Here is a 19072-nt window from a genome sequence, read left to right as displayed (position 1 = left end):
TATTGCTACCGCTACAATATTGGCTATGCCTTGTGATTCCATCTGTGGCTGATCACATCTCTTTGCTGTACTCAATTTCTTTGCTGTACTATACAGTTTCAAGAGGCATAACAGTACTAGACACCATGCATGATTTTTGAATAGATTTCTCCTTAACTGATGTAATGTGATTTAATTGTATATGTCTGTGGCTAACAATTTTTAGAACATGTAGATGTCTATTTGTAATTAGAATAATATTTTTAGATTTCTGAATAGATTTCTTCCTGACTGATGTCATACAATTTAATTGTATATGTCTGTATCTAACTTAAGTGTTTGGAAAATGCAGATGTCTATTTGTAATTAGGATAATATTTTTAGATTTCTGAATAGATTTTTTTCCTGACATCATACAATTTAATTGTATATGTCTGTAGCTAACTTAAGTGTTTGGAAAATGCAGATGTCTATTTGTAATTAGGATAATATTTTTAGAAACTTGATGCTTTAATGTTTTCATGGACTGTTTTGAAGCACTCATAATAACTTTTATATTTATTTTTAGTTTGGCTTGGCAGTTTCTATAAAAATCTCTCTGGGGCAAAGTTTCCAAATGGGTTAGTTTTGTGCATACCAGGAGAGTAATAAACTTCACTCCTAGGTCATTGTCTCCTGGATTCTATATAAGAGGTAGCAAGTAGCATACATTAAATTGTGCGTGTGGCCAATTTACGTGCACTACTCAATTGAGTAACGGGCCAATTAGTTATAATTGGCCCAAAACAACCAATTATCATCACTAATTGGCAATAACTGGAATTTACATACGCTTGTTTTTAGGCATATTCTAAAAAGAGGGGAGTGTTCATTCAAGAACACGTAGCAGAAAGGAGGGTGCAGCCATGGGAGGCGTGTAGGCATGTTGGGAACGTTAATCAAATTTACACACATTGTTATAGAATTCAGGAGAATGCACATACATTTAGGTGTGGGTATTTACACCAGGTTATCATTGGCATAAATGGCCACACCTAAATGTACGCATGTTCCCCTGGCCTTATGTGCTATTCTATAAACTGCGTCTTACTGTAGACATGGTTTATAGAATAGCGCTACATGTGTTATTCCGACATACCTACATTGTAGGCACCATTTAATGAATCTGGTCCTGTATGTGGAGTATGAGTTCAGTCTCTCAAGTTTACTACTAACACTTGTTGCCATGCAGACATCATGCCAAAGAACATCCTCTCTGCATTTCATAAGAGGTAACATGTATAGACAATCTACCCAGGTGTGCATAGAAATTCCTTGTAATTAAGTCTGTGGCACCCAAAGCAATGGGAAATATTTCTGTAACTTTCTGCCACATTTTTGCAGTCTCCGACTGCGTTTCTTGGTACTTGAGGATCTTCTCTTTCTCCACACATTTCACAGAGTAATCTCTGGGGACTGATACCTCTATGACCCAGAAAAAAAGAATAATAAAAATGTATATTCCATACCAAGTCAGAGAACAAATAGAACCCAAAAGTGCTGGGTAAGACAAATGGCCACACTAAAAGCCTAAGGTGGGAATAAAATGTGTTGAAAATATTTAACAAATATTAAAAGATATCAACAGTATGCATAAATGAATGAATAAATAGATAAACCGACCATCGGGAGACATAGGGCTCTTTTTACTAAGCCACTGTAGTGATTCCTGGCGTGGCAAATGCAACCAAGCCCATTTAATTCCTATGGGCTTCGTCACATTTGCCGCTAGTGACCTAATACAATATACTTAAAATAACCTATGTTTAAGAATGTCACAAAAATTGCCCATAAAGAAAACTATGCTGTTGGGTCTCAAACGAATATGAAAATATATAATTCAATCAAAGCTTATATGAAACCCAAACTCTGATTAGCAGTGCGTTATTAAAAACGATAAAATGTAAGGACAAAAAATGCCATGATACAACTAGCTTTTCAAAATGAGAAACATGAAGGGGCATGTTAGGGACATTTCTGGAGCGGGCTTAGGGCGTTCCTAGCACTTAGGGCGTTCCTAACATTATGGCTGTAAAATGTCCAACACTTGGACATTGTACTATGGAATGGCCTCCCAAAAGCCCTGAAAACAATCCACGACCACCAGAACTTCAGGAAATCACTAAAAACCAATCTCTTCAAAAAGGCCTACCCCAAAGACCCCACGTAAACCTCTTCACCCAGCAACACAGCATGACTTTGACAACACGCAATCTTCATCCTTCCTGACCCTCTACATATACCTCATACGATCACATTTCAACCTTGTACTTATTATCAACCGACTGGGCAAACACCTTTGACGGTACTATGTAAGCCAAATAGGTGGGAAAATGTGGGGTACAAATGCCACAAATAAATAAATAAATAAATAAATAATGTAACTAAACAAAAACATCTAGGGCTGAAACTTCAACATTTTGGTCTAGACCTGTTTTTAGAACAAATAAAGCATAAAAAGGTGCCCTAAATATCCAGATGAAGAAATATTTCCTCAGGAGTCTTTCTCCTTTCACCTTCATCCTATGCTCCTCATTCCAGAACTTCCCTTCAATTGAAAGACATTCACCTCCTGTGCATTTATACCACAGAGGTATATAAACCTCTCTATCTTATCTCACATTTGCTGCCTTTTTTCCAAAGTATACAGATTGAGATCTTTAAGTCTGTCCCCATACGCTTTATGATGAAGAACACTGACTATTTTAGTGGCTGCCCTCTGGACTAACTCTGTCTTGTTCATATCTTTTTGAAGGTGCAGTTTCCAGAATTTTACACTACTCAGAAAAAGGTCTCATCTCACTTCCCTTTTCTTGCTGGCTATTCCTCTCCTTATGTACTCAAGCATCCTTCTAGGTTTCACTATTGCCTTTTCTACCTGTTTGGCTAACTTAAGATCATCACATATGATCATATACCCAAGCCCATCTCCTTTTTCATGCACAAAAGAAGTTCAGCCCCTAAACTGTACTTCTCCCTCAGGTTCTTGCAGCTCAAATTCAAGATCCTGCACTTTTTAGCACTAAATCTTAGCTGCCAATTTTTGAACTCTTCAAGCTTTGATAGGTCCATCCTCATGTTATTGACACCATCAAGAGTGTCTACCATATTGCAAATCTTGGTATCATCCACAAAGAGGCAAAACTTACCAGGCAGCCCGTCAAGATTATTACTTATAAAATGTTAAAAAGAACCAGCCCAAGAACTAAACTTTGTGGCACACCACTGGTAACATCCCTTTCCTCAGAGTCTGCCCAATTTACCAGTACTCTCTTTTGCCTTCTACTCAACCTGCTCTTAATCCAGTCAGTCACTTTAAGGCCCATATTGAGGGCACTCAGTTTATTAATAAGTTATCTATCAGGCTTATTTTCGAAAGAGAAGGACGCCCATCTTTCCACACAAATTGCAAGATAGGCGTCCTTCTCACAGGGTCGCCCAAATTAGCATAATCGAAAGCTGATTTTGGGCGTCCTCAACTGCTTTCTGTTGCGGGGGCTTGTCAGAAGCATAGTGAAGGCGGGACTGGGGCGTGCTTAACACATGGGCGTCCTCGGCCGATAATGGTAAAAAGAAGGGAGTCCCTGACGAACACTTGGACAACTTTACTTGGTCTTTTTTTTTACGACCAAGCCACAAAAATGTGCCCTAAATGACCAGACGACCACCGGATGGAATCGGGGATCACCTCCCCTTACTCCCCCAGTGGTCACTAACCCCCTCCCACCCTAAAAATATTAAAAAATATATTTTTTCCAGCCTCTATGCCAGCCTCAAATATCATACCCAGCTCCATCACAGCAGTATGCAGGTCCTTGGAGCAGTTTTAGTGGATACTGCAGTGCACTTCAGGCAGGCAGACCCAGGCCCATCCCCCCTACCTGTTACACTTGTGGTGGTAAATGTGAGCCCTCCAAAACCCACCAGAAACCCACTGTACCCACATCTAGGTGCCCCCCTTCATCCCTAAGGGCTATGGTAGTGGTCTACAGTTGTGGGGAGTGGGTTTGGGGGGGGGTTGGGGGGCTCAGCACCTGGGAGCTTTTTCTGAAGTCCACTGCAGTGCCCCCTAGGGTGCCCAGTTGGTGTCCTGGCATGTCAGGGGGACCAGTGCCCTACAAATGCTGGCTCCTCCCACGACCAAATGCCTTGGATTTAGTTGTTTCTGAGACGGGTGTCCTCGGTTTCCATTATCAACCGACCATCTCTAAGGTCGACCTAAATGTTGAGATTTGGGCGTCCCCAACCGTATTATCGAAACGAAAGATGGACGCCCATCTTGTTTTGATAATACGGGTTTCCCCGCCCCTTCACGGGGACGTCCTGCGAGGACGTCCTCAGGAATACTTGGGAACCCCGTTCGATTATGCCCCTCCACGTAGAATAGTGTTAATGGCTTTGTTAAAATTTAAGTACACCACATTTAGCACTTTCCCTCGATTCAAGTCTCAAAGTCAAAGAAATTAATCAGATTTATTTGTTAAGACCTGCCGCTAGTAAAATCATTTTGTTTCAGGTCCTGCAATCCATTGGATTCCAGAATCCTCACTATTCTATTTTATTTTATTTTAAAAGCATTTCTATTAATTTACTTACCACAGAGGTCAGGCCTACTGGGCTGTAGTTCCCAATCGCCTCCTTCTGTTTTTGTGGCAAGAGACCACATCCCCCCTTCTCCAGTGCTCCAGGACCACTCCTGACTCTAGAGAAGCATTGAAAATAGGGTTACCATTTTGTGTCCTCTGAAAAAGAGGACACATGTCACGCCCCCTACCCGCCCCGCCACGCCTCATACCCTGCCCCCGCCACGCCCCCTTCGGGTCCTCGTTCCGCCCCTATTCCCCGCCCCCATCACATAGTCCCCTCCCCCCTCACATACCCCCCCCCTCACTTACTATCTAGCCCTGGTGGTCTAGTAGCGTCTTCTCTTCAGGGCAGGAAAAAGCCCCCTCTTTCCTGCCCGGAGCGCTGCCTGCCCTTGCCTGCTGCATCCTCCTCGGTCTGGCTGGGGATTCAAAATGGCCACCGAGAGTTGAAGCGGCCTCGCGAGAGTTCAACTCTCGGCGGCCATTTTGAATTCCCAGCCAGACCGAGGAGGATGATAGACAGGGGAGGCAGCGCTCCGGGCAGGAAAGAGGGGGCTCTTTCCTGCCCCGAAGACGTCACTAGACCACCAGGGAACATGGTAAGGAAGGGGAGGGGATGGGAGACCAGACCCAAGGCGCGATCGCGCGCCCACACGCACGCGCCTGCCCGCACCCACGCCCACGTTTGTCCAGAAATCTGGACAAATGTGAGTGCAGGCAAAATCCGCCGGACGCCCCGGACATGTCCTCAAAAAGAGGACATGTCCGGGGAAATCCGGACGAATGGTAACCCTAATTGAAAAGGGCCTGTGGATCTCCTAGAACTTCTCTATGTTCCTTCTGTACCCTTGGATGTATGCCATTTGGCCTCATCGCTTTGTCCATCTTTATTTTATCTAGCTCCTCATGAACACAGTTCTCTGAAAACCGTTCAGGGACTACCACACTTCCATTCCTATTTATGTTTGTTTTCTGTGGTCCTTCTCCCACAGTTCTGCCTTATCCTTCTCAGCTTCTACGTATTACTCACCTTCACCTTTGAGTCCCACAATACTATCACTAATTTATCAAAACATGTTTGTCTCTCCATTTTACTCTATTGGCTATTTTTTCTTCCATCTGCATCTTTGCTTTCCTGACAACTTTATCTGATTCTCTTAGCTTTTTCAGTTATTGTCACCTGTCTTCCTCTTTCCTCAATCTCTTGTAGTTTATGAAGGTTAACCTCTTTTTACTTATCTTTTCAGCTACTAATTTTGAAAAACAAAGTGGCCTTCTTTTCCTCTTACGTTTATTAAACCTTCCTTACAAAAAGGTTTGTTGCCCTTAAAATAGCTCTTTTCAGATTTGCCCACTGCTTTTCTACATCTTCCAGATGTTCTCATCAAACAACTCTTTGCAGCTGAACTCCTCCTCTTTGTGTCAAAGAAGCCTTTCAATTGGTTGGATCCTACCACAGTCTCTGCACTGGAAGGAGGGAGGATTGGAGAGCTGTAGAGGGCTAAACTCTAAAAAAAATATATCCAGACACTGAGCTATCATTTTGGCTTTGAGACAATTAATTTAAGTCTATAGAATCCTGAAAAAATCCATACAGTTGGCAGTCCTAGCCTGCTCAGTCCTAAGAACATCTGACAGGACCTCTCTAAAATTTTGGGCCCTGTACACGTGCCTAGCATGCCTATGCTTTAATCCAGCTCTGTATATAGGTAGTTTGTGTTTCAAGATGAGGTTGGTTTGTGCAGGCAGAGAAGCAGGCAGTTACTTTGTCAGTGAGGCAGTTTATAGAAAGCTAATCCATTGAAGCATTAGTGTCCCCTTAGGAAAGAAAAATAAATTATAAAACAAAGGGCATCAGTGGTGAATAGCTATTCAGGAAGGCAAGGACACAGCTTTATTTAACAAAAAGATATTCAAAGCTGGAGCAGAGGCTGAATAGGGACGAAGTGGGCAGTAACAATCATACAATAAAGCATTTGGGGCTTTCCCAGCTCTAAGTCTGGAATGCATTAACTGCCTCATTAGACTCTACTTGTGCCTCATTATATCTTTTCCCACATACAGTACAAGTTGATTGGATGATGTCATCTACAATAGGAAAAGGGCTGGGAATCTGCACTGAGTCTATGATGTCACTGCAAACTGTGATTAGAAATCTTAAAATACCTACCCATACTTCAGTCTCCTACCCAGCCATTAGTACTCTGAAACAATTATTCACATTGACTGCATGGTATTCTTGGAGAAACCCCCAGAACACACACATATATAAAATCTCATATTACAGGTTAAACATTGCTTCCAGTGACTATGGAAGATATAAAGCATCATGTACTGCAGTCTTGAAAACCAAACATGCCTGCAAACCACATTACTAATGGCACTGTCTTTGATGAAGAACTATCCTAGACATACAGGGATAGCATGCTCTACTCAGAAGGCTGACCACGGCCCTCTGTGAATTTGAAGAAGCACCACTCTTTTTGTCCACTGCATGAGTGGCATGGTAACTCAGATACGCTCAAGCTAGGGTAAAGTAACATTGTAAAAGTAAGGGCATGGTGAAAAGATGCCTATGATGCTTCTCCCCCCTCCCCCCCCCCCCCGGGCCATTTTAGTGCTCTGGGACCCATCAGGAATACATAGATAAATCTTTGCTAAAGCTCTTAGTGACATTTCTCTCATTCTGTCCTAGACTTGCTTTTCATCAGGGAACTTCCTGATATAAACAGAAAATGATACAAGAGTCATTCAGCACTATGATTGGCACATAATTCAGAGTCATCTGCCCCCTTTTAAACCTTCTTCCCTTTGAGCTGTTGCCCTTAGTTGGCCTTTCCTATCACATCACATCTTTCCTATTGCCTACCTATCTCCAAGTTTCTCCCTTCCAACCAGCACACAATATATATTATTAAGTTGTTTGGATGGGTATCATTGTATTCTGGCACATGCATTATAGCTGGCTCCTCCCCAGCTTCCCAGATATCACGTTATGTATGCCTCATCTCTCATGTCAGATACTCATACTTATCTTATTCAAGATGGTTTAGTTGCATGGGTTCACAGTTACAGCATCCCCAGAGGTGATGCTAGAGCACAGATCCCATTCTCCACATTTCTATAAGGGTATGACACATACCCAAGCCAGCATTAGACAGAAGTATGAATATGGGAGATAACCGGTTATCTCTCACTGAATATCTGCGGTTAGGCACTTAAAGACTATTTAACCTACCAGGAGCTGTTTTTGGCCAGTTAAATTGTTTTGAATAGTGGGCGATTGAGTTCAACCCTTGATGACCTAGCTTGCCTTCCATCAATACTGTCTTTCAAACACAAGAGAAGGAAAAAAACACAGGACAAAACTTCAAAAAAGCCCCAAGGGCCTTTGAAATTGGACTAGCAAGCAAATATTTATTCCAAGACCCAACACAGGCCATGTTTCAGCATGAATGCCTGTGTCAGGGGTCTATTAAAATAATACAAACATATGCACATCACACAGAAAGAATCTATAAAAATTCAACACATAAATTAAGAACCTAAGGTGGAAATCATAAAATACATAAAAACATGCCATAGATTTTGAGCACATAAATACATTGAAAAGTAATGTGAATGATAAGAATCTATAAAAAATGAAGCTAAAAGATGGTGCAGAATATAACATGAATTATATAAGAGATACCATACTAGTGTGTGATGAATACATTTGAATGAGTGAGAAAACAAATCATTTATTTATTTATTTGAATCATTTAATATACCACACTTCACAAGCATATCAGAGCGGTGTACAATTAAAATATTAGGGGAGCAAGGGAGAGTGAGATCCTTGCCTTTTGGAGTGTGCTTTGCTAGATTCCATCTGGTGGCATCTGGCACCATCAGGAGGTACCGCCCCTGGCATAAAAGCTCACCACTTTTTCAGCCTGCTGGAAGCAAGGGAGAGTGAAATCCATGCCTTTTGTAGTATATTGTTCTGGATTCCATCTGGTTGTGTCTGACATCATCAGGAGGTGCCGCCCCCCCCTCCATGGCATAAAAGATCGCCTCTTCAGCAGGTGCATGACCATAGGTGTGTGCCCGAAGTGGCATGGCCAAGGGGGAACACCAGGCCCCCTGATCATTCTACCCAAACTTCTTGTTAAGGTACTGTGGAAACTTGGTCATCATATCTGCTACCAATATGTGACCGCCATAGAATACCAGAAAGGTCACACTGTGTTAATGCATATGTTTTGTGTGGATGGCTTTCTGACTATTTGGAGGAGCCAAACCTGCATAAGTGCAGTCAATAACTCAATTACATTAGGAAACTTGAATTAAAGAACTCCTTTAGCATGGCCTTGAAAATGGATTTGACATATCTGGAGATAGAGGACTGACTAATTCAAGTTGGGTTTCTTTCTACCCTCTGAAAGGTGTCAGTGATTAGATAAAGCATAGTGGTGATGCTTATATCTCATCAGAGAAGTGGTAAGGATATATAGAAGAGGTTGAGGTTTACACAACTTCTAACAAAGCTGCAAGATGAAAATTTTGCTCAGACCAAATCCATAAAGGTACTCTCACCTTTTCATTTCATGTCATTTCCTGTATCATTTCCAGGAATGTTCATTTGATTTTCATTTGGTCATCTTGTCATCATGAAAACTATTTCAAAGCGTGTGTTCAGAAAGAATGCACACTCTTTTTAAGATAGCGCATGCAAAACGATTTGAATGGGTGCAACTATTGGGGAAAACAGTACTCACTATTATCGGCAATCAAAAAAACATAAAATGTGTTTTTTTCTGCTCACTTTTGTTTGTTAACAACATGTAATGACATGGGATATGTTGTTGACATATCCCATATCGTTGCAAATGAGAGCCCATCCCTACTGTCTAGGCTTGGTATAATCTTAGAGCCACAGCTATTGGTATACCTCAGAATAATACATCCCACTTAGACTGAAGTGAAAGGAAAATTTCATCCTCTCTGTACTCCTTTTATATAGAATACTATTAATTATGAGAAGTGAACAACAGACGTATTTCAGCTGTGCCAAATGATCAGCTCAGACCATTATCGGCATAGGTGCATGCATGCTGTCTCTTTGAAACTAGGGGGGAATGAGGTCCCAACCTCAATATCTTTGACCAATGGTCAAATCTTTATAGTCGAATCTGAGACCAGAGTACTAGGGTCTTGCTTTACTCTTCACTCACCTTCGCTTCTCATATTAATCAGCTATGGAAGAAAACATTATTCAAAATGAGACAGCTACATCTAGTCAGATCATTCTTCGACCAAAAAGCCTTCGCACTACTAGTCCAAATGTTAGTCCTACCTCACTTGGATTACTGTAACATTCTATTTCTTGGTATTAAGTATCAATATCAGAAAAAACTGCAGATCATACAGAACACAGCTGCTAGACTAATATACAGGTTGAATAGCTATAATAGTGTTTCAACTCATCTAAACAAACTGCACTGGCTTCCCATGTAGTGGCATAGCCAGACCTGACATTTTGTATGGGCCCAGAGGTAATATGAATGGGCACCATGTATATAAGTATGGGTAGTGTTTCTCGGGATACTAGAAAACAATGCCTTAGAGTGCACTTGATGATGGATTTCTAATTAGTCTGCCCAACAGCTGCCCTGCATCAACATAAACCACATACATACTTAATGGAAAAAACAATATTTTTAAATATAGTTACATTATGCCATATCTTAAACTTGACCAAACATAAGTCTACCATAGTAACATATTGTACTTTGTGTGTCTAAATGCTCTGAAAATGAGACCCTAAGTTGCAAACCTTTACACCAATTCTGAACACAAATACCAATAACAGTACCTTTAAAAAGGCAGCAATGAATATACACAACAACAATATATATCCCATTGGACAAGCCAAACAAGTCAGACTCAGAGATCCCCACACAAACCACATGCCAGCAGAATCTTTCACCTGCTTGGTCACATGCAGAACACAGACCAACCCTCATCAATTACAGAATAAAGGACCAAAAATTAGAAATTGTTCTGTAGCTTGGCATCAGCCCTTCCCTTCCCTACACCCCTCCCCCATCTATCTCCATAGTCTGGGATCAGCCCTTCCCTTCCCCATCCATCCCCTTAGCCCAGAATCAGCCCTTTCCTTCCCCATCCATCCATCCTCCTAGCCTGGAATCAATCCTTCCCTTCCCCATCCATCCCCATAGCCCAGAATCAGCCTTTCCCTTCCCCATCCATCCCCCTAGCCTGGCATCAGCCCTTCCCTTCCACCCCTCCCCCCATTCATCCCCATAGTCTGGGATCAGCCCTACCCTTTCCCTTCCATCATAAGTACATAAGTATTGCCATGCTGGGAAAGACCAAAGGTCCATCAAGCCCAGCATCCTGTTTCCAACAGTGGCCAATCCAGGTCACAAATACCTGGCAAGATCCCCAAAAAGTACAAAACATTTTATACTGCTTATCCCAGAAATAGTGGATTTTTCCCAAGTCCATTTAATAACGGTCTATGGACTTTTCCTTTAGGAAGCCGTCCAAACCTTTTTAAAACTCCACTAAGCTAGCCACCTTTACCACATTCTCTGGCAATGAATTCCAGAGGTTTAATTACACGTTGAGTGAAGAAACATTTTCTCAGATTCGTTTTAAATTTACTACATTGTAGCTTCATCACATGCCCCCTAGTCCTAGTATTTTTGGAAAGCATAAACAGACGCTTCACATCTACCCTTCAACTCCACTCATTATTTTATAGACCTCTATCATATCTCCCTTCACCCGCCTTTTCTCCAAGCTGAAGAGCCCTAGCTGCTTTAGCCTTTCTTCATAAGGAAGTTGTCCCATCCACTTTATCATTTTTGTCGCCCTTCTCTGTACCTTTTCTAATTCCACTATATATTTTTTGAGATGCGGCGACCAGAATTGAACACAATATTCGAGGTACGGTCACACCATGGAGCGATACAAAGGCATTATAACATCCTCATTTTTGTTTTCCATTCCTTTCCTAATAGTACCTAACATTCTATTTGCTTTCTTAGCCGCAGCAGCACACTGAGCAGAAAGTTTCAACATATCATCAACGACGACACCTAGATCCCTTTCTTGGTCCGTGACTCCTAACGTGGAACCTTGCATGACGTAGCTATAATTCGGGTTCCTTTTTCCCACATGCATCACTTTGCACTTGCTCACATTAAACATCATCTGCCATTTAGACGCCCAGTCTCCCAGTCTTGTAAGGTTCTCTTGTAATTTTTCACAATCCTATTTGTTTCTGCCTCCTCACTGACAAAAAAAAAAAAGAGAACTGTAAGATTTATTAAAAAAAAAAAAAAAAAAAAGGAAAAGAAACAGAGGGGAGTTGTGTTTTAGAGAGAGCAGGGCTGTGTTCCTGCCTGTCTGATTCCTGCCTGTGTTTCCTGCCTGTCTGAGCCCTGCCTGAGGTTGGAGTCGGAGTGTTTCTCCTCAACTCGTGTTGCAGGTCCTGCGCTTCTCCCTGCTGTGGGTAAGTGCTGCGGGGTTTTGTGTACGGGGGCAGATGGCAGCTGAGGCTGTAAAGCAGTGTTCCCGATGCGGGAATCGATGATCGGCAGCTGGTCTTTGCAGTGCTGGGTGCGCTGACTTGGCGGGACTTGAGGGATCAGGGGCACCCCCAGAGAGCGCGCTTTCCCACCCTGAGCCTTGTGATTCGCACGCCATTTTGTGTACCGGAGCGCGCCATTTTGTGTACCGGTTTTGGATGGAGTTTCTTCTCCTTTGTTAGGAGAGTCATTGGGAATGCCAGGCACTGCTGTCTGTGGCTCAGGGACCATGGCTGCAGGTTCCTCTGCTTCGGGGGAGGGGTTTTCTCCCAAATTTGTTTTACTCCTCCATCAGGCCTATTTGCTGAAGAGGACCTTCCCCCCCCCCTGCTGCAGCTTCTGACATTGAACCTATTGGGGGGGGGGGCGGGGTCTGGGGCTAGCCAGGGGATATTGGGCTTTTCCACAGATGATTTCTCCTCCCTTAAAAAGCGTCAAGTTTCTTTGGGGTCTGAGGAGGGGTCCTTAGTGCAATTGCCTGCAGCCCCCTCCTTGATGGCTCTTTCTGAGCAGACGGGGCTGGAAGAGATAGAGGACTGTGTCCTTATTGACCAGGCAGAGGACTCTTCAGCTGTGAGGATTTTTCATAAGGAGGAGTTGTCCTCCTTTATTTCTCAGGCGTTGGAAGCCTTAAATATAGAGGACCCAGAGGGCTCTGCTTCTCAGGCGGTCAACCCCAAGATGGCCAGTACCAGGCGTACTTCTAAGGCCTTTCCAGTGCACATAGCTATAGAAGAGTTGATTTCAGCCCAGTGGGCAGACCCAGATGGGGTGGGGGGGGGGGGCTGAAAGTAGACAGGGCTATGTCCCGGTTGTATCCGGTTTTAGCGGACCTAGTGGAGCAGTTTGCTCTGCCTAAGGTAGATGCCCTAGTGACGGCGGTCACTAAGAAGACTACTCTTCCAGTAGAGAGTGGTGTGGCACTCAAGGATATACAGGACAGACGTCTAGAAGCCTCCTTAAAACATGCCTTTGAGGTGGCTGCTTTGACTCTTCAAGCCTCTGTTTGTAGTTCGTATGCGACTAGAGCCTGTCTCAGTTGGCTGCACTCTGTCATGGATTCAGACTTGGAGTCAGATCTGCCTGGAACTCCTCAATTGTCGAAAATGGATATAGGCCTGGCGTACTTGGCGGATGCCTTGTATGATTTGGTCCGTGCTTCGGCCAAGCTCATGGTTTTGGCTGTCTCCTCTCGGCGTCTTCTGTGGCTCCATCATTGGGCTGCAGATATGGCCTCTAAGCAGCGGCTTATTAAATTGCCTTTCAGGGGGAAATTGCTTTTTGGAGAGGACCTAGAAAAGATTGTTAAAGATTTGGGGGATTCCAAATCTCAGCATCTCCCAGAGAATAGACCCAGGTCTCGTTCCAGGCAGGGAGCTTCGAGGTCACGTTTCCGAGAGGTTCGACAGTATCGCCCAAGACGTTCTAACACTGCCTTTCAGCGTTCTCGTTTTGGTCAGCATTCTTCCTTTCACAACGAGAAGCGTCTGGCCGGACCCCCTTCTTGTCAGGGAGCTCCTTCTTGAGCCACCCAATGATGGGGCGCAGGTCCACTTGGGAGAAGAGCAGTTCGGTGGTTGGCTCTCTCTATTTATTCCAGAATGTGTCCGTCTTGGCATTTGAATTTAGCGCTACGAGCTCTACAGGCCATGCCCTTTGAGCAAGGCCTCTGAGAATGATCTTACACTTAAGATGATGTTTTCGGTGGCCATAAATTTGGCTTGAAGGATTTTGGAGATTCAGGTTTTGTCTTGCCGAGATCCTATTTTACAGTTTTCTGAAGCAGGGGTGTCGATTCGGACGGTGCCATCGTTTCTGCCAAAAGTAGTTTCAGCTTTTTATGTCAATCAGGCTATTTATCTTTCTTCCTTTCGAAGAGAGGATTATGCGGAAGAATTTGCGTTACTTCGTTTCTTGGACGTGCGAAGAGCCTTGTTTAGATACCTGTAGGTTTGTAATGAATGTCGTCACTCGGATCATCTCTTTGTGCTCTTGGCTAGCTCGAGGAGAGGTGAGACAGCTTCTAAGGCTTCCATTGCTCGATGGATTAAGGAAGCCATTGGGGCAATGTATATGTTACACGGCTGGTTGCCTCCAGTGGCCCTGAAGGTCTATTCTACTCGAGCACAGGCGACTTCTTGGGCGGAGGTGTCTGCCTTATCTCTGGAGATTTGTTGGGTGGCTACTTGGACGTCCCGTCATACTTTTGCGAAGCATTACAGATTAGACGTGGCTGCTCAGGAACATGCGAGTTTTGGGGCAGGAGTGTTGGCGTGGGGAGCATCGGCTTCCTACCCTGCTTAGGGATTGCTTTGGTACATCCCACCAGTTCCTGGATTCATCTATTGCAGTCTACAGGTGACAAGGAAGGTAAAATTATGTCTTACCTGATAATTTTCTTTCCTTTAACCGCAGCAGATGAATCCAGGATCCCTCCCTAGCTCAGCCGACTGTTTTCGTTTTCCGCGGGGAATAGATGGTTTTCCTTCCGGGTTCTTTCTTGCAGAGTTCAGACAGATATGGGGACAGAAGGGATTCCTTTTTGTAGAACAAGTTTATTCAAGTTTGTTGTTTGGTTCTCTGTTTTTAATAGTGAGGATGGATTCTTGCTGTTTGTTTCTTATTCTTGCCTTGGTTACTGCTTACGAATGACATACTAACTGAGAAGGGGGCTGGCCGTCTGGCATCACTGCCTTCAGTTTGTTTATCTCTATCTCCACCTGCTGGTAGACAGACTTAACCCACCAGTTCCTGGATTCATCTGCTGCGGTTAAAGGAAAGAAAATTATCAGGTAAGACATAATTTTACCATCTCATGCATTAATCCAATGGTCTCTAATGTTTCTCACACCTCACACTAACACTATTTGCTGTTCTCTCACCTAGAATGTAAACTGCACTGAACCTTGGAAAGGGGATATTAGTGGTATACAAGAATTGATTTGCATTGAATTTGAACTGAATTAGGCTTTTTTGCAACCTTTTTTTACGACATTTTTTCTAATTCCTTTCTACTGGAATTAGAATAAAATGCAACTGTGGTGGCATGGCTCAGCTTCAATGCTGAAAAAAAAAGGGAAAACATATTTATATAGAGAATAATTAGAGCTACTGTACATAAGCAAAAGTGGTTAGTGTATCTGATTTTGCTCCTGATGTAATGGGTTCAATTCCCCTGCAGGCCCTTGTCACTCAGGCCAAATCACTTAAGGTTGTTTGGACTTACTCCTACTCTGAGTAGGAGGAAATCTATTCAGGGAAGAAGCCTTGGAGATGAATAAAAGTTGTGTATCCAGTGGTAGAGTGAAGCCCGATAATGGAGAATATTGTAAGCTTTGCCTTCTGTTTGTTCTTGATATCTTTTTTTTTTTTTGCTGGCTGCTCTGAAAACTTTGAATGTTTAAAAATTGGATAGGGGCTGAATACTCCTTTTTAGTTCTATTTCATATCAGGTGATAGCAGCTATTGTCAAGGGTCTTTGCACGTACAGTATCTGTTTATCTGTCCATATGCGCACATAATGCATATGGAGAATGGGAGAGAACAAGAGGATGTATAACGTGTGTGCCCCATATAGTCCCCCTCCTCTGTTGTATAGGACATATGTTCATCTATGGGAATGGTTTCTGAGATCATATTTCCTCCTTTAATACACTACTTTTATTGATTTTTTTGGTGTTTCCTAGAGATTCTGTTTTTGAATGGTATTGCACCTATTTAATCTCTCTTGTCCTGTGTTTATTCGAGTAAGGCTTTTACAACAACCATTGTTCAGTTTAAGAAATTGCAATGTTATAAGCTGCCATGTTTACGTGATTTCCAGTACAATGAAGCAGGCTTCTATGGAACAAGTCTTTTCATGCTAGGTTGATCCTGCATATTGTCTCATCACTGTCAAACAAGTGATACTTTAACATAGATGCTTATTACATTTCAGACATTTTTGAAAATGTGCAAATTTTCTCTTCTATTGTTTGACTGACTATAGAATTATAAAGTATTACATACTCAGCATTTTCATTTTTTAAGTGCTAATGTAAGCACACATTTCAGATTTTTGTTGACACTGTCAGTAGGGGAGGGTCTGGGTGACACAGAGGGGCATAATCGAAAGGGGCTGGCCATCTATAAGGGGCGGCCATCTCTAATGATGGCCCCGTAAAGTGGCGTATCTGACCGTATTATCAAAACAAGATGGCCGGCCATCTTTCGTTTCGATAATACGGTCGGGGCCGGCCAAATCTCAACATTTGGGCCGCCCTTAGAGATCGCCGGTGTTAGAGATGGCCGCCATTGGCTTGCGCCGATAATGGAAACTAATGGCAGCCATCTCAAACCCGGCCAAATCCAAGCCATTTGGTCATGGGAGGAGCCAGCATTTGTAGTGCACTGGTCCCCTGATATGGCAGGACACCAACCGGGCACCCTAGGGGGCACTGCAGTGGACTTCACAAATTGCTCCCAGGTGCATAGCTCCCTTACCTTGTGTGCTGAGCCCCTTAAAAAACCCCAAAACCCACTACCCACAACTGTACAACACTACCATAGCCCTTAAAGTGGAATGGGGGGGGGGGCACCTAGATGTGGGTACAATGGGTTTCGGGTGGGTTTTGGAGGGCTCCCATTTACCACCACAAGTGTAACAGGTAGGGGGGGGATGGGCCTAGGTATGCCTGCCTGAAGTGCACTGCAGTACCCACTAAAAACTGCTCCAGGGACTTGCATGCTGCTGTGATGGAGCTGGATATGTCATTTGAGGCTGGCATAGAGGCTAGCAAAAAATGTTTTTTATTTTATTTTTTTTGGGTTGGAGGGGGTTGGTGACCACTGGGGGAGTAAGGGGAGGTGATCCCCGATTCCCTCTGGTGGTCATCTGGTCAGTTCGGGCAACTTTTCAAGGCTTGGTCATGAACAAAAAGGGACCAAGTAAAGCCGGCCAAATGCTCATCAGCGCCGGCCTTCTTTTTTTCCATTACTGGCCAAGGCCGGCCATCTGTTAACCACGCCCCCTTGAACTTTGGCCGGCCCTGCGACAGAAAGCAGTTGAAGCCGGCCTAAATCGGCTTTCGATTATACAGATTTGGCTAGCTTTAGGAGAAGGCCGGCCATCTCCCGATTTGTGTCGGAAGATGGCCGCCCTTCTCCTTCGAAATAAGCAGGACAGGTGAAACAGCATAGGAATATATAACCTTTTTTCTAACTTGCCTGTTCATATTATATCCCCACTCCGACTGGTAGCAATGCAAAATTATAACCATCTGACTGATGTTGGCAGCCTGATTCACTGAAACCACCATCATAATTGCCATTACTTGCTTATTTCAGCAGAGAGGCCTAGAATTGAATGGCCAAAGAAGTTGAACTAAATGATCCCTCCAGAATAATATTCAGATACATTATTCAGAGATTTAAGGAGAAACATTTATCGTTATTAATAGTGCTAACATATCTTATTATCAGAGTACGTTTTCAGTCGTATGTATTAAATTCACCATATATTTTTTACATGAAAAATATTATGTGAAGAGTTTACCAAGCAATTGTCTATTTTAATGTGGCTACACAAATGGCAACTAATTCAGCTTTATTTTGTATGCAATTTACATCACATTGCCACCCCCAGAAAGCTTCAGCCCTGAAAATACCAGTCCTGATGAACAATTTATTATATTCACTAAAGCTCTGATCTGGAAAGATTTTCTCATTTCCATTCTCTCATGATAATATCACAGGCTTATTAGTTTTATATATTAATAAGCCTCTGAGTTAGAAGGAGAAAAATAATATTATAATGAAAGTACTCTCATTGGATATCATCTAAGCTGGTAAATAGAAAGTGCTCGAACTAGGCGAGCTTTCTCTTCAATTGTTATAAAATGCAAATGAAGGGACACAACAAATAGCTCTGTAACAGGATTTATGAAAAACATAGTACTTCATGATTAATAAACTTTCAGTATGGAATTTGAATGTTACTGAGCTTTCTGTTCTCTCCAGCATTATTGGACTCTTTGCTTTTCTACATATATGTTCAACAGATGGCCATGAAGACCCACTACATGGTATAATTATTGCTTTAAATGTGGGGTTTGTTTAGTCATTAAATCTTACTCCCTCTCCCTTTTAGAAAGCCATGCTAGCAGCTGGAGTGGAGGAGTGGCCTAGTGGTTAGGGTGGTGGACTTTGGTCCTGAGGAACTGAGTTTGATTCCCACTTCAGACACAGGCAGCTCCTTGTGACTCTGGGCAAGTCACTTAACCCTCCATTGCCCCATGTAAGCCGCATTGAACCTGCCATGAGTGGGAAAGCGCGGGGTACAAATGTGACAAAAAAAAAATAATGCCAACACAGCCCATCCTAGGAGGAAGGGTGGTGAGGGTGAAGCGCTTTGGGGGAGGTAAGGCACCTTGAAGGAGTGTAACACATCTTTTTTTTTGGGGGGGGGGTGAATGCCTTGGAGGGGTGTGACATGGCTGGGGGGGGGGGGTGCAGTGCTGACCCACCCCAGGTGGCAACCAAGCTAGGTACGACACTGGTGCTGTTATAGGTCTTTTGATATTGCTCCAAGGGTACCAATTACTACAGAAACGACAACAACAGGTTTTCACTAGAGCTGCTCAGTTTCAATCTTCAAGTCTTAATATTTCGTGATTTTCTCCAACTGTATGTTAACATGGCTGGCTCCTGGCACTGCTACATCTATAATCCATACTTCTTTTCAACCACAGTGATATCAGGTCTATTGATGTCACACAACTGTCAGGAATGGTGAGCCCTTGGACCAAAAGCCGGAGCTTTGGCAGAAAAAAATCACCTGGGCTGGCACAGGCAGGAATCAGAACAGACTGGACTAGGATAAACTAACAG

General features: G+C 43.2%; 1 protein-coding gene across 1 annotated transcript in view; it reads left to right on the top strand.

The window, feature by feature from the left end:
• DNTT (DNA nucleotidylexotransferase) overlaps positions 1–19072 on the top strand; it is a 343242-nt gene that overhangs the window by 151528 nt on the left and 172642 nt on the right. The window lies entirely within an intron of this gene.

This window comes from Microcaecilia unicolor, chromosome 5, assembly GCF_901765095.1.
Source record: "Microcaecilia unicolor chromosome 5, aMicUni1.1, whole genome shotgun sequence".
Classification (NCBI taxonomy): Eukaryota; Metazoa; Chordata; class Amphibia; order Gymnophiona; family Siphonopidae; genus Microcaecilia; species Microcaecilia unicolor.
The sequence above is the reverse complement of the archived record's forward strand: the minus strand, read 5'-3'. Positions and strand labels throughout refer to the sequence as shown.